We start from the raw sequence: 24,506 nt of genomic DNA, 5'->3' as shown, positions 1-24,506 counted from the left end.
AGCGGCTGCCGCAGTGCCAGTGGCAGCCGGCAGCAGTAGTGGGAGTTGCCTCTGCCGCTACCCGCCACCGCCATGAACAAATGGCTGCTTCTCCCCCTCCCGGGACCCAGGAGGGGGAGAAGCAGCCATCTGTGCACAGGGCCTGCGAGTTCCAGTGGGGAGCCCGTGGCTCAGCTTGCTGAAGCAAGCCAAGCTGGGGGGCTGGGGGAAATCAGTTGCGCCCCAAGAGAGCCGGATTTCCCTGCACCGGACAGCCCTAATCGAAGCCCAGACGCTTTGCTCTGAGGGGTGCCAAAGCCCAAATGTCTCAGAGCAAGGCATTATGGGAGAGGTAGCCATGGGGACAGCCTGTGCATGCCCACCTGATTTGGAGGATGGCATCACTGGGGGTCTCAGTGGAAAGGGGGTGGGGGCCACACTTGTCCTCCCACCTGAGGCGGCAGGAACTCTGGCTCCACGGCTGATTCAAGCCAACCCATGGCCAAGCATTTGCTGTGAATTTGACTCAGAACCATACCCGCTGGCCCGGGAATTCCCCTCTCTCCCATTGGTCCAGGTGGGCCAACGGGTCCAGGAGGGCCTCTGGGTCCCATTAGGCCATTAGGTAAACCAGATGCCACCTCAACAAGTTCTGCTGTTCTGAGTAAGGAAAGTGTCACAATCCAGAGACCTATAGTAAAAGAAAAGGCCTAAAATCAATACAACATAATTAAAAGGAAATGTGTTTTGGATGGCAGTGTTTACGAGAAATATTTCTCTTTCCCCACATCCAAAATGTACATAACCTCTGTGTTCCTTCTTGACATATATATATATATATATATATATATATATATAATCTCAAGACGTTCCACCAGAATGCTGTTGCTTAGGAGACACCAGTTGTTGTGCTCCCCAAATTGCCAGCTTCTGCTTCAAAATTCAAACTCTGAGGAAAAAACACCCCAGGTTCCAATGCCATCACCACAAGGACAGAATTAAATCTACTTTCAGAAAAGAAAATCAAACCTGGCCAAAAGAAGCCGTGAGAGCGGGATTTTCCCACCATCCTCTTGAGTGCTTGGTAGTGCTCTGCCTCTTGAATCTCTCTGTTCTTCTCCCAACTGTACCTTGTGCATTCAAGTTGCAGTAAGATTGGAAGCACTCAGATTGCATCCTACTCTTTATTGGTGGTCATTTTTTTTACTCCCGAATTTCCCTCCAAGCTTACTCTTCCCTAGTATTAACTCTTAGAGTGCTGCCCTCAAATAAGTGTACTCCTTCCTCACCCGCCTCTGAACAAAAAACATGATGTATTGGCACCAGTTTCCTGTAAATGAAAGTTCTGATGGTGGCCCAGATGTATTTTTAATCAATCAAAAATTTATTGAAGTGACAAAATGTGTGGTGTAGTGGCAAGAGTGTTGGACTGGGAGCTGGGAGATCCCGGTTCTAGTCCCCACTCGGCCATGGAAGCTCACTGGGTGACTTTGGGCCAGTCACGCACTCTCAGACCAACCTACCTCACAGGGTTGTTGTTGTGAGGATAAAATGGAGAGGAGGAGGATAATGTAAGCTGCCTTGGGTTCCTTGCAAGAGGAAAAAAGGCAGGATATAAATGCAATAATAAATAAAATAAAATAATATGTCAAACACAAATTTGAAACACACCTATTTGGATAACACTGGTGAGGTAAGACTCTGTTTGCCTTAGGGCAGATGTCCAAGGCTGACTCAGTTTGATTACGATATTCTCTATCTATCCTGACTTCAAGTCAACTCTGTGCACCGTCTAGTTTGTAGTTTTGTAACTAGAGTCTACCTATTAATCCATACTGTTTTCAGTAAATCATAACTAGGGATACACCTAAGTAAGGTCCCATGGCAAGTGACTTTAATGAGAAAAGGAGTCCAAGATGGGTGGGAGTTTTTTAAAAAGAAAATTCTAAAGGCACAAGTACAAACAATTCCAACAAGAAAAAAAGGTGGAAGACAGCAGAAGAAGCCAATGTGGCTTCACAAAAAGCTTAGAGATGACCTTGAAACAAAGAAGGACACATGTAGGAAGTGGAAGGAAGGCCAAGCTACAAAGAAAGAGTACAGGTAGGCAGCACAGAATTTCAGGGATGGCATCAGGATGGCTAAAGCTGAGAATGAGCTTAGGTTAGCAAGGAATGCTAAAAGCAACAAAAAGGCTTTCTTCAGACACATGCGTAGTAAAGGACAGAGGAAAGAAATGGTGGTTCAGCTATTCAGTGAGGATGGCAAAATGATAACAGATGACAAGGAAAAGGCAGAGGTGCTCAGTTCCTACTTTGGCTCAGTCTTCTCCCAAAAGAGGGTCTATGACCCCCCTGGCAAAGGTGAAGTACAGGCTGAAGGGGCAGGATTGCAGCTTGAGATTGATAGGCATATGGTCAAGGAACACCTAATTACTTTGAATGAGTTCAAATCTCCAGGGCCAGATGAACTGCATCCTAGAGTAATAAAGGAACTAGCAGAAGAACTCTCAGAACCACTGTCTATTCTCTTTGATAAATCATGGAGGATGGGTGAAGTTCCAGATGACTGGAGGAGGGCTAATGTTGTCCCTATCTTCAAAAAGGGTAAAAAGGAGGAACCTGGGAACTACAGACCAGTCAGTCTGACATCAATCCCTGCGAAAATTCTGGAGCAGATTGTAAAGCAATCAGTCTGTAAGCACCTTGAAAACAATGCAGTGATGATTCGAAGCCAACATGGATTTGTCAAGAACAAATCCTGCCAAACTAATCTGATCTCAATCTTTGATCAGGTAACCTCCCTTGTGAACTGTGGGAATGCTGTGGACATAATATACCTCGACTTCAGCAAAGTTTGCTCTACCTACTGAGCTGAAATAAAGTGCATTTAAAGAAAATTCTGTGTATTTTCAATGGTACGAGAAGCACCTTGACTTTGGGGAGAGGCGCCATTGGTTGCTGGGCCTCAGGCAGCCGAATGTCTTGGGCCAGCCCTGTGACTCTGGCCACCCAGAAGCAGTGCATGGTTATCTCTTGTTGGACCTCAGCATCCAACCTTCAGAGGAATGACTCTGTCTGTACATATTCCTCAGAATTAACTGAAGTTAATCATTGTTAAGAAAATCCACATTGCTCCCTCTTGCAGCACCAACATCCCAAGGACAATGTGCATGTATGTGAAATATGTTTACTGATTAGAACAAACTAAGGAGAAAATGCAGAGACACTGACCATCAAACTGATCTGCATGTCAAGATGACATTTTTATATATCATGTGTAAAGAGAGGGGCCTCATTCCATTTAACAGAGCAAGTGTACTCAGTCGTTCATCTTCCACAAGCAGCTTTACATTGCTTACTTCCCACTGTGACTTTCTGGCAAAGTGTTATGGCTCAGTCAATTAAATAAACATGGGGCATTTGCCCACTATGGAAATGTTCTAAGTTCAATTTATATAAAAAGTTCAGATATAAAGTTCAGATACAAAGTTCATATTCCAGATATGCTTGCAGCAAATGTCCGCTGCTTGGCCTGGGGCCAGAAAGCAAGGCAGTTGCCTGTCAACTCAAATGGATGGTTTCCTGCCATGCCCAGGCCTTTACCAGGCTCCTACTTCAGGGAGGGTCCTCCTGCCTCCCACATCCTCTCAAGTCTGCCCATTTAACTCTGCACTGACCTGTGGCATCTGTCAGTTCTGGCGCTCCCGCCCGCTCTGACAAAGGGTGAGTTCCCATGGAGAGGGGGGATGATATTCTCTGAACCTGGGCCTCCTGCTCAATAAGTCCCTGGGAAGATTCATCCCTGACTCCTGGATAGTATAAGCAAATTTCCTCCCCCACTCCCTGTCTTGGCTGGGCTTCTTCTAACTCTGCCTCTGAATCTGAATTAGAGTCCGAAACCAAACCAGAGAGCTTGGGCCCAATCCTGACATGATGAGAGATCCTCCGGTAATTTCTAATCTCATGCAGGTGGGTCATGATTAGGGATGTTGGAGAAATCTGCAATGGAATGCAATGAGTTCAGATTTCTATGCATCTGACCCATTGACTCTGCACTGGACCAGCTTTTCCCAAGTTGCATGGATTCTGCGTACTTGCAGACTGGTGTTTTGTTTTGTTTTAACTTTCCAGAATGTTATTCAAATTTAGTCATAGAAAAATACATTAAAAAACACACACACCATCCCAGAATGCACATTTTCCCCATAGGCTAAAGCATGAAAATGCACATTGTGGGGGGATTTGCACATTTGGGGGGGGGGCAGATTTGCATATTTTCTCAAGTGCAAATTATTGCAAATGCAAATGTATGAAAATGTGAATTTGTGCAATTTGGGAAAATGGAAAAAAATCATTTTGAAGGCACCTGACAATCCGCAAAATGCAGAAGGAACCGATTTGACAAAATCATAGGATCACGGAATCACGGAATCATAGTATCATAGAACAGTAGGGTTGGAAGGGGCCTACAAGACCATCGAGTCCAACCCCCTGCTCAATGCAGGAATCCAAGTCAAAGCATCCCTGACAGATGGCAAGCAAGTACTTGAACAACACTAGTACTTTTTTCTGTCTTCCACGGTACTAGCTATCCCACCCAATTATGTGTCATCTGCAAATTTGATCAGCATTCCCTGCATCTCCTCATCCAAGTCATTAATAAAACTGTTGAAGAGCTCTGGGCCCAGGACTTAGCCATGCAGTACCCCACTTGTATGAACTTGAGCACGCTCCGGGAGAGAGCGCAGGACAGGAAGGCCTGGCGTGCTATGGTCCATGGGGTCACGAAGAGTCGGACACGACTGAACGACTGAACAACAACAACAACAACAACCCCACTTGTTCCCTCTCCCCAGTTTGAGAAGATCCCATTGATAAGCACTCTTTGAGTCCAATTCTGTAGCCAACTCTGGATCTACCTGATAATTGTTTCATCAAGCCCACTTTTAGCTAGTTTGGTAATCAGGATATCATGGGGCACTTTGTTGAAAGCTTTGCTGAAGTCGAGGTATATACAGCATCATCTGCTGGGCCACTGTTAGAAACTGAATACTGAAAAAAGATAGACTGTGGTCTGATGTGGCAGTTCTTTGGTTATGATGCTCATTTAATTGCCAGAAAACAAAAGCAAAAAATCACATCAGTTTACCAGATGAAACCTAAAGTATGACTACACATTATCTTGAACTTTAGTGGTGCAAAATATCACAAATAAAGCCTGTTTTCATTTCAACAAGCTAATTGTCTATTCTTGTCTATCATCTCTCACATACCTGTGCATAAGTGGATAAGTTTAATCAAGACAATGTGGAGGTAGGGGTAAGAAATGACTAAGATATTTTGATATCACCTCACAAATTTAGCAAAAAACAAACCCCAAAACCAGGTGCATATGTCAAAAACTTGCACTTAATCCATATATATCTAGATGAAAGAGAGTCCAATGAATATTGGCAGCATAAGACTTCACATTTGCCTTTTATAAAAACTCTTTTCATGTGAGAACTAATGTGGATGAATGCAAGCCTGGAATCTCTGAATGACTCTGGAGGAGCGAGACTTCTGCATGCAACAGTCAGGGTTGAATTTGTGATTGCCAACAGAAGATGACATTGTGTGCATAGTGCTAAAGACAGGGATGGATGGTGGATTCATCTTCGACCACACCTATTACCTGTTGGGGAAAACGGAATCCAAACCACACATTTCCACCACCAACTAAGGTGGTTGCTTATGCATCACCAAAAAACAGGAAATACCCCACCCATGAACAAAACTGCACACTGATTTGCATAAAATGTGCATATGTCTATAGATGCAAATACAGCAATTATAATTATAGTTTAACCAGAAATTCATCTTACCCAGTAGTGTAGGGGCAAATTCAGAAGTGCAGGGTCCCTTCATGACAGTTACAGCCACGCCCCGTTCTAAGATTACACAACCTTGTACGATATACAACCTTCAACTGGGATCCAAAAACGGTGCAGCTGAGAGTAAGGCAGGGGTATTTCAATTGGATGTCTGAGAAAAAATGCAGGGGTGTTAAAATCTTTTTCACTCACTCAAACACAAACATTTTAGGTTTTCAAAATATGATACTCTATGGAAGCTTCACCCTCACTCAGCAGCAGGGGAGGGGAGGAGATGGCTGGAAGAGCCTGGCTCACAGTGGTAGGCTGGGAGGGACCTGGCTTTTAAAAAAGTCTCAGGTCTTTGTCCTTGTGAGACCACACCACCACTACACCCTGATCTTACCATAGGTGTCCTGTGTGTCTGCTCAGTCTGCTATCCAGTGCTGTTTTTGGCAACTTCAAAGCCCCTGCTCTCCCTTCTGATGATGCTTTATCTTTAAACTGGATTTAGATTGGAGAGCTATTCAAAAAGATGAGAATGCCTTAAAACAGAGGACTGTCTTTGTAATGTAGGACTCATGGACACCCTACCTCCAACAGGTGGCATCTGTTGGAAAGATGTACATGGGCAGATCTCTCTTACTGTTCTAGGGTGCTTATCTTTTCATTTTAAAAAGTAGACTTGGTTTTTATCCAGAATAGTTAGTTAAAAAAAATTAAATATATTGTACAACATATACTTTGGAGCATTTGCAGAAATCTAAGAACGCCATACATGGAAACATGGAAACATGGAAGTGGCTACTTATCCCAGGAAGGCATGGGCTGATTTCACAGCTAAATAGAATTTCACCTAGGGATGAGTAATTGCCCACTTGCATGACCCAAAAGCAATTGGGCTGCTCAACTGTTCAGAACAGCTGTAACAGCACAATATTTTTTTTTATTTTTTAGTATCTGATTGGAATACTCAAACCCTCAAGTACCCTAGTTCTCCCACTTCTATCCTCCCCACCTCTGCTATTCTCCAGCCCTCCTTGCCAATGCCCCTTCCTAAGGAAAATATCCTTATCTGCTGGAAGGGGGAGAGGATACCAAGAGGTGGAAGGCAGAAGTATGGGTCAGGAGGGGCTCTGCAGGGCCTCTCCTTGGAAGCAAATCATACATCCCACACCTCATTGCCTGCCAGACCATTGGGCAGGAAATTATGTGTAGAGTGGGTTGGTTGGAGCCAAGGGGAGGCCACATGAGCCAAACTCGTGGCAGGGAGAGGTCCCTTCTAGCAGCTTGGATCCTGTTTGAGCCCAGGTCTTCTCCCATTTTGAATACTCACCTCATTCTTAACTTCAGCCATTTTCCTTAATTTGCCACTAGATGTCAGCCTAGGATATGCTAAAATAGTTGGAGGAGACAGATTGTTAGGGATGTACAAGAAATTTGTTTCTATTTGCAAATCATGCCAATGTGCCATTCACAACCTCAATCATGACCAGGGGCACTTTTCAGAAATGTCCACAAATTCCCGAATTTGCAATTACATTCAGAAAATGTGTATTGGGGAGTGAGGGAACTGTGCACTTTGAAATGTGAATTTTTCCAAAAAAAAATGCATTTTTGTGCTTTAGTCAATCGGGGAAAAGTGTGCACCTTTGAAAATATGCACAGAAATGAACACTTTCCCTGCTCGCAGTGTGCACTTTTCCAGTTCGAACAACCTGAAAAACAGGTTGGAAACAAAAACAGGAGTGAGCCAAAACAAGCTTCAAGGTGAATTTTGGAAAATTTGAGCAAGTTCAAAAATCACCACTCCTTCCATTCATATGGAATATTCAGAGAATTCAAGTTGAAAGAAAGAAAGAAAGAAAGAAAGAAAGAAAGAAAGAAAGAAAGAAAGAGATTGAAGGTGGTATGATAGATAGTCTCTATTAGCATTTGGGTTCACAAATTTTGTAGTGAATAAAAATTAGAAACCTGGTATTTCCAGATAGCTGCTCCACCTATTGCTGGTGGAGTGAAAAAAGTTGGGTGAAAGGTATTTATAAGAGTGAACAGAGATATAGCAGTGGGGAAAACTCTAGAAGTACCCTCTGGAAGCTCTCTCACTAGATTCAGTCCAAATGTACATTTCCTCTCCTGCTCAACCTGATAGAGCACATACTTTGCATACAAAAGGTCCTGGATTCATCACATGGACAGCAGGAGGTCAGGGCTGGCAGAGGACATGATGGCAGGAATTGGGCCCTGCATTCCCCCCTTTTTGTTGTTGTTTATTCAGTCAGTCACTTCCGACTCTTTGTGACTTCATGGACCAGCCCACGTCAGAGCTTCCTGTCGGCCGTCGCCACCCCCAGGTCCCCCAAGGTCGAGTCCGTCACCTCCAAAATATCATCCATCCATCTTGCCCTTGGTCGGCCCCTCTTCCTTTTGCCTTTCCCTAGCATCAGCATCTTCTCCAGGGTATCCTGTCTTCTCATTATGTGGCCAAAGTACTTCAGTTTTGCCTTTAAGATCATTCCCTCAAGCGAGCAGTCTGGCTTTATTTCCTGGAGTATGGACTGGTTTGATCTTCTTGCAGTCCAAGGCACTCTCAGAATTTTCCTCCAGCACCACAGTTCAAAAGCATTCGCTCAGCCTTCCTTATGGTCCAGCTCTCGCAGCCATAGGTTACTACGGGGAATACCATTGCTTTAACTATGCCCTTACACAATGGTAATGCATGAGTATGGATGTCCAAATAGGGCTAGTAAGAACTGCACTTTGCACAAGTTATCTGTAAAGGCCCTAAGGGTGTGTCCAGACCATGGTTTCCCATGCTCACATTTCTCATGTGATAACCCAAAAGTCTTAGAAATGGACAGAAAGTTACCTTGAAAAAAGCCATAGTATTTGTTTTCTGGTTCTTATGGTCAGCTTGCTCAGTGCCTCTGGTCACCACCACCTGTGGACAGGGGAAGGACCAGCACTGAATGGGGACAGGTAAATAACCAACACAGGATGCACATGGGCTACAGTGACTGTTTATCTACTGTGTACAGCACATTGGTGTTCCTACAAAACATCCCATGTGAATGCCTTCTTTGTGCCAGAAGCACTGAGAACATGCCAGGACTGTTTAATCACTGGCAGCCAAATGCCAGTCTTCTTGTTTGGAAGGGAAGAAGTTGTTCTAAGTTTAACGACTGGGCATCTCCCTGCTGAAGCTACAGATACCGGTGAGACTAAATCACGCAGAGGCAACGATTTCTAGACAAGTGCTTGCATTTCATGTTAAATAAATAGCAACAGTGATATGGCCCAGTAGGGATGTTGTTGTTTCTCAAGTTGTGTTCTGATGCTCTACTCGTGAATACAGTATGTTCTGTCACTCCTGTAAGATCGCTTTGATGGTGGATAAATAACAGACACTGCAAGGTGACTCATCAAGGCAAAGTTAAAGGGTTCTCCCAGTTGCAGGGTTCTCCAGTGCACACAATTTCAGGCAATGCCCAAATAAGCCCACTTGGATCCAGAACACTGAATCTCCTTTAAAAGCAGAAAATTCAGATACCCCTAGCCCTGGCTGCCTCCCTTGCCCCTCCTTAGACCTTGCTGTGGAACACCATCATTGCCATTTTGAACACACTGTCTGTGTGCATGTATGTTCAAATATCCTCCATATGGAAGCAAATTATGGCCGTATCCTTTAAGGAAAGTGGTAAGCCATCCATCTGTAAGCACCTTGAAAACAATGCAGTGATTACTCGAAGCTAACATGGATTTGTCAAGAACAAATCCTGCCAGACGAATATGATCTCATTTTTTGATCAAGTAACCTCCCTTGTGGACCGTGGGAATGCTGTGGACATAATATACCTCGACTTCAGCAAAGCTTTCAACAAAGTGCCCCCTGATATCCTGATGAGCAAACTAGCCCAAAGTGGACTAGATGAAACAACGATCCAGTAGATCCACAGTTGGCTACAGAATCGGACTCAAAGAATGCTTATCAATGGGACCGTCTCAAACTGGGGAGAGGTAATGAGCGGGGTACCGCAGGGCTCAGTCCTGGGCCCAGTGCTCTTCAACATTGTTATTAATGACTTGGAGGAGGAGGTGCAGGGAATGCTGATCCAATTTGCAGATGACACAAAATTGGGTGGGATAGCTAAGACTTTGGAAGACAGAAACAAAATTCAAAGTGATCTTGATAGACTGGGCAGAAAACAACAGAATGACATTTAAGAGGGATAAATGCCAAGTTCTGCACCTAGGAAAAAGAAACCAAATGCACAATTACAAGATGGGAATATGTGACTCAACAACACTACAAGCGAGAAAGATCTTGGAAATGTTGTCGATCACAAGCTGAAATTGAGCCAACAATGTGATGTGGCTGCAAAAAAGGCCAATGCTCTTTTGAGCTGCATTAATAGAAGCATAGCTTCCAAATCCTGAGAAGTACTAGTTCCCCTCTACTCAGCACTGGTTAGGCCTCATCTGGAGTACTTTGTCCAGTTCTGGGTACTGCACTTTAAGAAGGATGCAGACAAACTGGAGAGGGTTCAGAGGAGAGCAACAAAGATGATCAGGGGACTGGAAACAAAGCCCCATGAAGAGAGACTAAAAGAACTGCACATGTTTCGCTTTGAGAAGAGAAGACTGAGGGGAGTCTCAGGGGATAGGATAGGATAGGATAGCACTTTTCAAGTCCTTGAAAGGTTGTTACAGAGAGGAAGGCCAGGATCTCTTCTCGATCATCCCAGAGTGCAGGACACGGAATAATGGGCTCAAGTTACAGGAAGCCAGATTCTGGCTGAACATCAGGAAAAACTTCCTGACTCACTGTTAGAGCAATACGACAATGGAACCAATTACCTAGGGAGGTGGTGGGCTCTCCCACACTGGAGGCATTCAAGATGAGGCTGGACAGCCATCTGTCAGGGATGCTCTGACTTGGATTCCTGCATTGAGCAGGGGGTTGGACTCAATGGCCTTGTAGGCCCCTTCCAACCCTACTATTCTATGATTCTATGGTGTCAGACCCAATTCCTCTTTAAATTCAAATGGGAGCCGGGAGACAATCTGGTTCGCAAGCAAATCCCCCAAAGAGGTGGGTGACCTGGCCCATACTTATCCAGACATGCAGGGTTGGTCATCTGATGACCTCAGAGGCACACAAAGAAAGAAAGAAAGAAAGAAAGAAAGAAAGAGAGAGAGAGAGAGAGAGAGAGAGAGAGAAAGAAAGAAAGAAAGAAAGAAAGAAAGAAAGAAAGAAAGAAAGAAAGAAAATGTGGAGCCAGCTGTGCTGGTTGAATGCAATTAATATGGCCCATCCCCAGAGAAAAAAGATTGCGATTCAAAATGCAATCCCATTCGAAACAATGTCAAAAGGCATTATCCATGACTCTCACTGTGATGCACATCGTAAGAACTAATAATAAGTAATAACCTGGAAGGGGAACATGACCACATCTGCCCATCAACACAGCGACAGTTTCCTAGATCTGGGATGGGAGTGGTAGCTAATGCTCATCCAATATCTTCATTCAATTAACAAGCAGCCTCAGCTTCAGCAGTGAGCCATTTCCAGGTTCCATTCATCCATTTGCAGAAAAATCCTCCAGGCTGCATCTCCACTGGCTTGATGGTATGAATAATAGAGGAGAAATGCTCTGCTAAAGCATTGGCAGTTTAAGCTGAGCATGAATAATTGAACACATTTCCTTTACAGGAACAAAAGCCATTGGAGCTGTTAATCCCATTCACCTCCTAATGTTTCTCTCTGGAGCTTCTTCATTTAGCCTTACCTTGTAACTCGGTATCAGATTCATTTGGGGAGAAGCGTGTGTGTGTGTGTGTGTGTGTGTGTCTGCGTGTGTGTGTCTGCATGTGTGTGTGTGTGTGATTATCTCTTAACACTTGCTCTGGACTCCTAAGGCAGTCAACGTATGCATGTTCCCTACCTGAGGTTTTAGTCATTTTGGAGTTTTATGGGTATTGAAAACAGCGGCTAATTCTTTAGTGAACTAGTTGGGGGATTTCAGAAAGCTAGATATGATGCAATGTTCAGTTCATAATACACATGCCATTGACTATTACATAAATTAAAAGATCATATACTGTAAATAATGAAACTAAGGCTTCAGTCCTACAACTTGTCACCTGGCCTCTGGCGGGCTGTAGGATGCTGTGGAAATGCATCACCACTGGCCTCTATGTCGCTGGAGGAGACCTCAATACACTGGTGAAGTTTCACCAGCATAGATTTACCATGGGTAGTGCAGGGGGAACCTTCTGAGGTCATGTCAGGAGCAGATTGGTGGACTGCCCTTGTTCTATCAACAGCAGAGGGAAAATACACCAGCCCTGGAGCTGCCCTAGTGATTTCCCCTCCCAGTGGGATGGATTTTTATTTTTTTCTTAATTAATGGGGTAGGGAAGGAAAGGCCTGTCCCTTCACCTTCTTAGCTTATTCAGTCATCCTTTAATTACAAGATAAGCATTGTTAAGAAGAAAATGAGCACTACGAGGAAATGATGCAGATGTTTAAAAATGGCTAGAGGGGATATTGGGTTAAAATGAATGTGGTTTGTGAGTACAAAATCAAGCCTGGACTGACTCAACCTGAAGAATGCTTTACTTATTTTAATTACCTTATCCATTACATTTCTGTACTGCCCAATACCCCTTCATGGATCACTGCCTTGTTGTGGCGAAGGGGCTTGCGTAACTCAGTGAAGCCATAAGCTATGCCGTGCAGGGCCACCCAAGACGGACAGGTCATGGCAGAGAGTTCTGACAAAATGTGGTCCACTGGAGAAGGAAATGGCAACCCACTCCAGTATTCTTGCCAAGAAAACCCCATGGAACGTATCACAAGGCTAAAAGAGATGACGCCGGAAGATGAGCCCCTCAGGTCGGAAGGTGTCCAATATACTACTGGGGAAGAGCAGAGGGCATTTCCAAGTAGCACCAGAAAGAGTGAAGCGGATCGGCCAAAGCTGAAAGGACACTCAGCTGTGGATGTGTCTGGTGGTGAAAAGAAAATAAGATGTTGTAAAGAACAATATTGTTTAAGAATCTGGAATGTAATATCAATGAATCAAGGTAAGCTGGAGGTGGTCAAACATGAGATGGCAAGATTGAACATTGACATCTTGGGAATCAGTGAACTAAAATGGACAAGCATGGGCGAATTTAATTCAGGTGACCATTATATCTACTACTGTGGGCAAGAATCCCTTAGAAGAAATGGAGTAGCACTCATAGTCAATAAAAGGATGGGAAAAGCAGTACTGGGGTACAATCTCAAAAATGATAGAATGATCTCAGTACAAATCCAAGGCAAACCATTCAACATCACAGTAATTCAAGTCTATGCCCCAACCACTGAGGACGAAGAAGCTGAGGTTGATCGGTTCTATGAAGACCTACAACACCTTCCAGAACTAACACCAAAAAAAGATGTCCTTTTCATCATAGGGGATTGGAATGCCAAAGTAGGAAGTCAAGAAATCACCGGGATAACAGGCAAGCATGGCCTTGGTGTACAAAATGAAGCAGGACAAAGGCTAATAGAGTTTTGCCAAGAGAACATGCTGATCATAGCAAACACTCTTTTCCAACAGCCCAAGAGGCGACTCTACACATGGACATCACCAGATGGTCAATACTGAAATAAGATTGATTATATACTTTGCAGCCAAAGATGGAGAAGCTCTATACAGTCAGTCAAAACAAGACCTGGAGCTGACTGTGGCTCAGATTATGAGCTTCTTATTGCAAAATTTCAGCTTAAATTGAAGAATGTAAGGAAAACCACTAAATCATTCAGGTATGACCTAAATCATATCCCTTATGAATATACAGTGGAGGTGATGAACAGATGTAAGGGATTAGACCTGATAGACAGAATGCCTGAGGAACTATGGACAGAGGTCCATGACATTGTTCAGGAGGCAGCAACTCAATCCATCCCAAAGAAAAAGAAATGCAAGAAAGCAAAGTGGCTGTCTGATGAGGCTTGGGTTTCGAAGAGGCAGAGGAACTAGAGATCAAATCGCCAACATTCGCTGCATCATGGAGAAAGCAAGAGAATTCCAGAAAAACATCTATTTTTGCTTCATTGACTACGCTAAAGCCTTTGATTGTGTGGATCACAACAAACTGTGGCAAATTCTTAAAGAGATGGGAGTAGCAGACCACCTTACCTGTCTCCTGAGAAACCTGTACGAGGGTCAAGAAGCAACAGTCAGAACCAGACATGGAACAACCGAGTGGTTCAAAATTGGGAAAGGAGTACGACAAGGCTGCATATTGTCGCCCTGCTTATTTAACTTATATGCAGAGTACATCATGAGAAACGCCGGGTTGGATGAATCAGAGGTCGGAATTAAGATTGCCGGGAGAATTATCAACAACCTCAGATACGCAAATGATACCACCCTAATGGCAGAAAGTGAAGAGGATCTCAAGAGCCTCTTGTTGAGGGTGAAAGAGGAGAGTGCAAAAGCTGGTTTGAAACTCAACATTAAAAAAACGAAGATCATGGCATCTGGCCCCATCACTTCCTGGCATACGGAAGGGGAAGAAATGGAAGCAGTGACAGATTTTACTTTCTTGGGCTCCAAGATCACCACAGACAGTGACTGTAGCCATGAAATTAAAAGACGCTTGCTCCTTGGGAGGAAAGCTATGGCAAACCTAGACAGCATATTAAGAAGCAGGGACATCACCTTGCCGACAAAGGTCCATATAATCAAAGCTATGGTTTTCCCAGTAGTAATGTATGGCTGTGAGAGCTGGACTGTAAGGAAGGCTGAGCGCCGAAGAAATGATGCCTTCGAACTGTGGTGCTGGAGAAGACTCTTACGAGTCCCCTGAACTGCAAGGTCAAATCAGCCAATCCTAAAGGAAATCAACCCTGAGTGCTCATTGGAAGGACAGATACTGAAGCTGAAGCTCAAATATTTTGGCCACCTAATGCGAAGAGAGAAGTCACTGGAAAAGACCCTGATGCTGGGAAAGATTGAAGGCAAAAGGAGAAGGGGACGGCAAAGGATGAGATGGCTAGATAGCATCACCGATGCAATGAATATGAACTTGAGCATGCTCCGGGAGAGAGCGGAGGGCAGGAAGGCCTGGCGTGCTATGGTCCATGGGGTCACGAAGAGTCGGATACGACTTAACAATTGCCCAATAGCTGAAACTCTTTGGGTGGCTCACAGCAATTAACATGTGCATTCATCAAACACATAAGAAACATATGTTAAGAGGTAAAGCTGAGAGGCATGAAAGGAAAAGAAGATGGAATTTGCTTAGGGATGTCAGAGGAATCTGTTTGGGGGGTGGAGCTCAATGAGCTTCCATCAGCTGTGGACTCCATTCTATCTTCCGCCAGCTGGCTTGACTCAGTGTGCAATGAGTCAGGCCAGCAGACTGACTTTTTTGTATTTTTTATTTGCGCAAATTGCCATTTGCAGAAAAATGCAGCCATAAATAGTGCAATTTGTGCAAAATTTTGGCAGTGAATGGGGTAGTTAGTGCAAACTGCAGTTATAATTGCACAAATTACCACATTTATTGTGCTATTTAGAGTTGCATTTTTGCACAAATGGCTATTTGCGCACATAACCCCCCCGAAAAGTTCCCAAAGCAAATGCAAGCCGAGTTGGGAGCTTTTCAGAGATCTGTTGGGCCCAAAAAGGGCTGGATTTCCCAGTGACAGACATACTAAATTTGCTCTGGAAAAATCTGGAATGACATCCTTTGTAGGGGCCATCTACTTACCCATCATAACATCTGGCTTCCACATTTTGGGTTTAGCATCCTTTTAGGCAAATCCAGAGCACATGTTGCCTCCAGGTCAGTTTGGGTTGGATATACAGGTGGTTTTACCAGGACAATTAATTTCAACTAGTGGGGGAAATTCATTATCCAAATCTCATACCCAGTTCAGTCCTCATCCATATGCTTTCACTAATGCATTGGTCATCTGTATGATGAGCTATATTCACTTGTATGGGAGAAAGCAAAATGATGCAGCCTGTGACAACAGGGTTTGATTCAAATTTAGGTGTATGCAAAGGGTTGGATCCAAATTTAGGTGTGTGCAAAGGGCTGGATCCAGATTTAGGCAGGTACAAAGGGTTGGATTCAAATTTAGGCATGTGCAAAGGGTTGGATTCAAATTTATGTGTGCAAAGGGTTGGGTCCAAATTTAGGCATATGCAAAGGGTTGGATTGAAATGTAGGTGTGTGCAAAGGGTTGGATCCAGGTCAAGGGTATGTGCAAGGGGTGGATTTAAATTTCGGTGCCTGCAAGGGGTTGGATTCAAATTTCGGTGTGTGCAACTGGATTGGCGGAAGCAGACTTCCACACTCCCTGTCCTATGGTAGTCCCTCCAGCCCCCAAATGCCACACAAAGGGCTGCGGGACCCTGCTGAATGGGGACCCTGCTCGCTTTTCCCAGCCATAGGCCAGCCTTCTCCAACTGGGGACCCTCCAGATGTGTTGGATTCCAACTCTCAGTGTGCCCCAGCCAGCTAGAAGTGCACCAATGCATCTGGAGGGCGCCAGGATAGGTGAGGCTGGAGTAGACTGTAGGGCAGGGGGATGCCCAATAATGGGGCAGAAATGCCTTCTGTGAGTGGAGTTCTGCTCACAGAAGGTATCACCACCTGACTTTCAGGGAGTCCTCCTGACTTTCAGGGAGCCCACCCACTCAGTCTGCTATTCGGGCACTAGGTGATGATGGGCAAGAGTTCTTCGTGTTCTTTATCTTTAAACTGGAATTGGACAGGACAGCCCTTCAGAGGACTGCCCTCTGTAAAAGAGAACACCTGGCTATCCTATGAAACTACAGAGCTGAAGGGAGGCAGACTTTGGCCTCTGCCATTGGCTAGAAGATGGGGAGATGGACTTTTGTTTCTGCCCTCACATTGCCTCCAATGGGAGATAATGAACTCTGCCAGCTCTCAGGTTGGTTTAGTTTCTGGTTTTGTTTAGGTGGGGTGCTGGGGTAATGAGGGAGCCTAGGATCCTATAGATTTTTTGGCTGACACCCAGTTTTCAGCCCCATCACTGGCAAAATACCACTGACAGGGCAGACACAGTAACAGAAAGTTTTGCCACCATCCAGATAGGAGCATAAGAACATAAGAAGAGCCATGCCGGATCAGACCAAGGGTCCATCTAGCCCAGCATTCTGTTCACACGGTGACCAACCAGCTGTTGACATGTTCTGCTTGTGGATTTCCTGTCAACAGGAAACCTACAAGCAACAGTTTTACCCCAGCAACTGGTGTACATAGGCATATTGCCTCGGGTACTAGAGGTAGCATAGAGGCATCAGGACTGGTAGCCATTGATAGCCTTTTCTCCAGGAATTTGTCCAACCCCCTTTTAAAGCCATCCACACTGGTGGCCATCACTACTTCCTGTGGCAGCAAATTCCATAGTTTAACTATGCGCTGTGTGAAGAAGTCCTTCCTTTTATCTGTCCTGAATCTCCCACCAGTCAGGGATGACCCTGAGTTCTAGACCTACAGAAGCAGACCTCCCTCTCAGGACATGGACACACCCCTCCCCACCAGCAGAGATGAAGGTCTGCAGCATCCAATGTCCCCAGCAGCCAGCCTCACAGGGAGCACAGGATTGCCCCTTTAATGTTATGAGTCAGTCCCTTCAGACTTCATTATCTGTACTTTAAAACACTGGGAAATATCCCTTGAGAGCCCTTAAATGCTGTGCAAAGGTTAACTTTTGTCTCCAACCACCCTGTTTCCTAGATGAGTCACCTCATGTAAGAAACGAAAAAAATAAAACACACCGAATTTGGAGCCTTGGGCAAGGTCACATAAAAATTGGAAGTAGTAATTCTTACTGTGATGATGAGAATCTGATCAGAAAATGGAACTTTCTGACTCATTGGCTCCTTTGTTTTCAGCACATGCTGTGTCTGAGATGAACTGCAAAGTTGTAGATCCACTGTTGACAAGCCAGTAATTCAATCAAGGGTTTGTAAGAGATACCAGAGAAAAAGCTGTGGGCAGGTCAAAAGTTCAGCAGAACTCAGCAAAATGAATTACATCTTCAGGAACTAAAGGCTTTTCTGTATCCCTGAAATGCTTCATTAATAAAAAGAAAAGAATTCTCTCTCCCCTCGCCCCCACCCCACCCCAAATATCAAGTATTGGTTTCTACTATATCACCATGAATCTTTTAATGCAAAACAAAAAACAGCTAACAGCCTGATTCTATGCATATTTACTCAGAAGTAACTCCCCAACAATGGAATTTACTCCTAGATAAGTGTGCAGTTGCAGCCTACAAAGGAGCCCACTTTGGAACTGGTGGGTCTGTAGAAAGGGAGAACCAGGATATTCTACACCTTCTTGAAAAATTCTACAGGTTTCACTTATGTTATTATTGTTGCTAGTAATAACTCGTAGTAATAATAATAATAAAATGGGTCCAGTCAGCAGAACTATTCAGGAGACATAGAATAGCTGAGCAAAGGGAGACTGTTCCTTCCTTCCTTCCTTCCTTCAGTCCATATATTTGTTCATTTATGGAGAGAGCAACCCTATGGGCCCTAGACACAGTCTAGAGGACCATAGGGTTTTTTTGGATTCTGGGAACCAAGCTTGGAGCCCTAGCTCCGAGTTCAGTTCCCCAAAACCACACTCCCTGCCCCCCGCCCCTTCATAGCCAGCGCAGTTCTCCCCATGTGGGCTACTTCTCTGCACTTGGAAACACAGCCCAGAGAGGGCAAAAAGGGGGCAGTCCTGGGGGCAGGGAGGGGAGAAGACTGCAGAAGCTGCTTTATGAGGCTTCCTGTGCTCTGTGGGCCCTCTCCCCCCTCCCCCTCCGAAGTCCCCTGCTTAGCGGATGAAATTGCACATCTAGGCGAAAATGCAGGGCAGCCTAACATCACTGATTTAATTTGTATATTCTGGACAACTAGTAATAGAATAAGAAAAAAAAAATCAGACACAAAAACTGAAGGCCAACAGGAACTGAATTTAAAATAAATTATTTATTTTTCCTAACTATAGGAAGGGAGGGTGGATTCACTGCCTAAATTCTACACAACTGAAAACATGAAGGAAGTTTTGGGTGGGGGGAACCTAGCAAAGATAAGGGTATCATCGTAAATAAAAGAAAGATCTGCACTGCAGGAAAAAGACTGAAACAAGGGTTGATGTAATGATTTGGGAACGAGAAAGGAAAGGATTTGAATGGTGAAATCATGAAGGAAATATGCAGAACCACAGCTCCCCAGACAGTGTCATTTAAGCCAGAACCACAGCTCCCCAGATTTAGGACTTACTTGCTACCAAAACAAAGTAGCAACAGAACACAGGAAGCTGAGAGCAACAGTTTTACAAGACTCACAATCCCTCCTCCAAAGCCCAGTGATTGGAGAGCCCTGATAAAATGTGCCTGTCAACCACTCAATCCCTCCTTCCCTCACCTTTCACCCCCACACCAGGCATTTTCAGAGAAACAAACCCTAGAAAGATGCTTTCTTTTTCAGGCAGACTGCCTTTCCTTCCAAACCACTGAATCACTCACAGTAGTTAGTGTAGGTCCAGATTCAGTTGTGGCCACTTTGGAGGGAAGCCCACTTCAGCTCTGTAACCACCAGAACCCGTCTAAAGCAATGCAATTTGGCTTGAGATTGAGGATGTAGCCAGATCTGATGCACGTCCCTACTGTGGGGGCATGTAAGTGCCCCTGACAGTCCCATCGATCTGAAGATACATGTTCTCACCAAAGCTGAAGGAATTGTGGGTAAATACTCAATAGCAGAGTTTGGTGGCTAGATGTACTGTAGCCTTGTTTAGAATTATATTCCTGATGGGCTGCTGTCTATCCATTGTGAGGGATGTTGGTGTAAAGGGCCTCAACAACCATGGTAGGTAGAATGGTATTTTCTGAGAGACTGTCAATGGATTGTAGTTTCCTCAAGAAGTCAGTGATGTCCCATAAGTAACTCGGAGTACTAGTGGCATAGGTTCTGAGAATGAAGGCCATATAACCAGACAAGCCAGCTGTGGTGGTACCGATGCCCAAGGCTAGGGGGTGCATAGGACAGCCTGGTTTGTGTATTTTTTTTTTTTTTGAGTATCAGATAGAGGTCATCTGGTCAAGGATCCTGGGGTGTATCTGTACAGATCTGGTATTGCACATCTATAGGAAATTCCTTCATCATGTTGTGTAGCTTCTTCTGGTATTAGTGGGATCTGAGGATAGGGGCCCATAAAATGTGGTGTTTCAGCCTCCTCTCAGCCTCCTGTAAGAAGCCCAAATCAAAATTCAGCTGGACATGGCCAAGCCTTTAGACCAAGGGTGGGCAACTGCAGAAGGTCCTGGGGCCATTTTTGTCCCTGGAACACCCCCTCCCCATGGGCTGCACTGGAATAATAACAATAACAATAATAATAAAGAATAGTTGTTCCAAACCACTCCATATCACTCAGCAGCGCCAAAATGGACAGATTTAGCTTGTTTGCAAGCTAAATCTGTCAATTTTAGTGCCCTGTAGCCTCTACAGGGCACTAAAATTTTCATTCTTAAAAAAACTATCATTGGGGGGGAAGGGCAGGAGGGCAGGGCCACATGTGGGAATAGCAGAAATGCAGAGGATCAAGTTGCATGTTGCATCCATGCAATGCAGAGGATCAAGTTGCATGTTGCATTCCTAGCAAAGGTACTAAGGGCCACGTGTCACCCGAGCCTGCTTTGGTCTCTCTAAAATTTACAGGTGCCTCAAATGACCGTTTGCATACTATTCATAGTTATTTATTCAAATTGTTTCCTTGACTGCAAAACCTTTATGTTTTCTGTACTTTTCTGTAAATATTTTTTTCTAGTCCTATACAGAAATGCAATCCAGGAGTGTGTTACCTTCATGTAACAAATAATGCAGGAGTTGAAAGAGCTATGACAAAAACTCGGCGACAACAGAAGTTCTTGTTCCAAGACGGAAGATTAATTGTTCCCGATGGGCTCTGTGGAGAAAAATGAACTAAACCCAGCAAACTGTGCTGTTACCCCTCGGATACATCCATCATTTGCTGTACTTCCAGCTGCCAGGAGAATGAGAGAGAGGCTATAGCTCAAGCACTCTCCTTCCACCCACTTCTGTTCTTGCTACAAGTTGCCATCGTCTGCACAGTGCTTTGTAGGGCGAGAACGAAAAATGTATAACTGTATGTCCTCCAGCCTCCGGGCTCTCACAGGATTTTGATATATGGGTTTGAACTTTGTACCATGTGGGTGGAACAAGATGAAAAAGGAAGCATAGGGCTTTAGCAAGATCTCATTGTCTCCAACTATAATATGCAGTTATCACTTACACCATGTTGGGATTTTGTGCGTTTGCTCACCCCATCCTGCCCTGCCAGTCAATATAAAGTAGAGGCTGGGAAAGGGCTTTACAGTGCCATAACATGCGATAAGTCCAAGGTGGGCAGAAGGTAGATTGGGGTCTGGTGGTACATCTCTGGGTGATTTGCAATATACAGTATCTACAAGGGTTTCTGGCTTTCAATTGCTTTTATAGAATTATAGGATCATAGATGATTCCCTTCTCCCCAGTTAGGCTGATGAAATGAAGAAAGCTTGGGAGAAACCCAGGTGTGTGTGTGTGGGGGGGTTAGGTGGAAAGGATTGCGGGCTCAATTCTGGTACTGAAAACAAATTCCTGGGCTGAGCATGTGCTCAGAGATACTCAGTCCTGAGAGCTGTTGCTTATTCTTTTGATGATCTCCATAGTTAAACATAATTTCCTCTAGAATTTCATCCCAGCCTACCTTGTAATAGATCACTTTTGCAGGATAAATAGGTTGAATCTCTCTCCGTCTTTAATTCTCATTTGCATGCAGAATGAATGAGCCAGAACAAGACAAATTTGAACAAACTTGAATTACAGAACCTTTCATGTGAATACTGTTAATCAAAAAGGAATTGCTGCAAAGTGTACCTACAGTATTTTAATAATGACAAACAACATAGCCAGATAACGTCTTTCTTTTCATTTCTCAAGCCAAATTTCTTGAACCATGCGTCATGTCTCCCCCATCTGAAATTAATGCAATGGACTCTATTAGAAATAACTTGTCACAGTCTAGAAGAATCCTGACTTTCTTTAACTTTTATGTAGATCTCAAAAACAGCTCCTTTCGATGTGAAAGGTAAGACACTTGTGGGTACCCCTATGCAGACCTGGTATTTGGGGAGGTATACATGCAGTAGCTCAGTGGTAGAGCATGTGGTTTGCATTAGGGCCAGCCCAACCATTAGGCACAGTAAGGCCAGTCAGCTGATGTTGGGGGGCAGCAATGGCAGTCCCCCAGCTAGTCCTCCTAAGCCCCCTGGCTAGGGCTCTCTCCTAGAGAACATAGTTGTACATGCCCCAGACAGCCTGTTCTGCACCCCTTAAACTCATCTGCTGCCCTCAGGTGTGGTGAAGGATGCTATTTTGTAGCCAGCACTGAAGTAAGAGTCAACTCCCAGTCCAGTCTGCTTCTGTATGTGGATTTGGGGGCAGGAGGCAAAATCTTTGCCTCAGTCAGGAAAATGTCTTGGGCTGGCCCTGGTTTGCATGCAGAAGGTCCCAAAAGCAATCCCTGGGAATGTCAGGTAGGGCCTGGGAAGACGCCTGTGTGGAACTCCAGAGAGCTGCTGCCAGTCAGTGTAGACAACACTGACCTGGATGGACCAAACATCTAAATTGATATAAGGCAGCTTCCCATGTTCCTGTTTTCCAGCTACTTGGAAAGTGATCAGTTTCTGGGCAAAAAATAATGCAAGTGATTAGGGAAGCTTCTGCTAACCCTAACCATGACTGACTGCCCCGATCATACATGATATTTGTCTAATGAGCACATACTTTAAAAAGAAAAGGTCACGATTGCCACCTGGGCAAGTAATATACCTGTGAAGGGTACTTTTTTGTGCATTGTTTCATGCAATAATTAAAAATGCTGCGAGAGGTATTGTGATTTGGGAAATACCATTCCCTTGAACAAATAGAACGGTACAGTAACAAATTAGTGCAACCCAAATACTTACTGAGCATACAGTTGAAATGGCAAGCTACCCAGTGCTGTTGCTTCCTTGTCACTGACAATTAGGGATCACACTGAATTTTATCGTAGGGAAAGACACCTGGAATTAGATATACAGAACAGACTATTCTATACCTGATAGGCTGGTTGGCAGTACGACTGATTTGCACAGGAAGATGCAGGTTTCAATCATTTGGCAATCCCTTCAAACAAAGTGAGTGAACATGAATTGTTCATTTCTCCCCTCTTGAAATGTTTGGACTGAGCACTGACTTGGATTGCCATGTGTATACAGAAAGCCTTAAGTGGTCACCAATATTTTCACCGCTTGTAGCCCCTCATTCCGCCCCAATCGACTCCAGAGGGGCAAGAGTGGCATGCCATGGGTACCGTACCAGAAGCTGCAGCCAGGGCGGAAATTGACAGTCCACGTCTGTGCAGAAATGCTTTCCACTAGGGCTGTGCAGGGACCCCCCGAACTAACTTGGAGGTGGCTTCCAAAGCAGGCCTGATTCGGCTCGGGCAGATTCGGGGGCCCCCTGACCCGACTCGGCCCCAAACCTGAAGCGGGATTTGGATGTCGAACCCTGCTTTGGGTCCCCCCTGATGCCCCTGCGCAAACCCCCTTACCTTGCCGCCTCCGCTGTCGTCATCCTCACCTCCACCTCCGTCGCTGCCGCCATCATCGCCACCATCACTGTCCTTGCCACCACCATCATCCTCACCACTGCTGCCCTCACCGCTGCTGCCATCCTTGCTGCCCCTGCCCTCGCCGGTGCCGCCGCCCTCACCACCACCGCCGTCCCTGCCGCCATCCTCGCCGCCTTCTCCGCCTCCAAGTGCTGAGGACTGGACGTGCACAGCGACTCTTACTGCAGGGAGTCACCATTTTTAAAATGGCAACCTCCTGGAACTTCCTGGAGGTTGCCATTTTAAAAATGGCGACTCCCTGCAATAAGAGTCGCTGCGCGTGTCCAGGCCTCAGCAGCTGGCAGCAGCAAGGATGGCGGCGGAGAAGGCGGCTCAGGTAAGGACCTGGAGGTGCCAGGGGGGGCTGACCAGGGGGAGCTGGCCGGGGGGCTGAAGCTCCGAAGCGCACCGAGTGCTTCGGAGAGCCCCCGACCCGCTCCAGTCGCTTCATACCCCTTCTGCTTCACCTCAGAAGGGGCACAAAGTGACCCGAAGCAGCCCGCTTTGACTTGGGGTTCGGGCCTCGGGCTGAAGCGGTGCCAGCCCTACTTTCCACTCATGCATCGGGATCTTTGGATTGTCTAGAACAGGGGTCAGTAATGCAGTGCCCATGGGCATGCTAACGCCTACCAAGACCCGTCCCCCCACCCCAGTGTGCCTGCAAAGCCCAGTGTGCCTGCAAAGCCCCCCACTCACCTCTGCTGCCCCTTTGTCTCTTGACTGGCATGCTTTTCCTTACGTCTATTCAAGTCAATGGTGTAATATCACTCCATTGACTTTAACAGAGCTGGGGAGGGGAAGGACACTCTGCTGAAAAACGGCTTGCGAGGCTCGAAGCCCACTCCCCACCAAGGATTCTTGGGGCAACTGGGTCTTTGGTGGTGGGTGGGCTTCCCCCTCCCCACCTCCATTAAAATGGATA

The 24,506-nt window shown here is 45.2% G+C and overlaps 1 pseudogene; it reads right to left on the bottom strand.

The window, feature by feature from the left end:
• LOC146339558 (uncharacterized) overlaps nucleotides 1-24,202 on the bottom strand; it is a 29,507-nt pseudogene extending 5,305 nt beyond the window's left edge.
• Between the last annotated feature and the right edge of the window lie 304 nt (nucleotides 24,203-24,506).

Source organism: Heloderma suspectum, chromosome 7 (genome assembly GCF_057233095.1).
Source record: "Heloderma suspectum isolate Gila_16-S chromosome 7, 16-S_ref, whole genome shotgun sequence".
NCBI classification, from domain to species: Eukaryota; Metazoa; Chordata; class Lepidosauria; order Squamata; family Helodermatidae; genus Heloderma; species Heloderma suspectum.
This window is presented reverse-complemented; position numbering and strand designations above follow the sequence as displayed.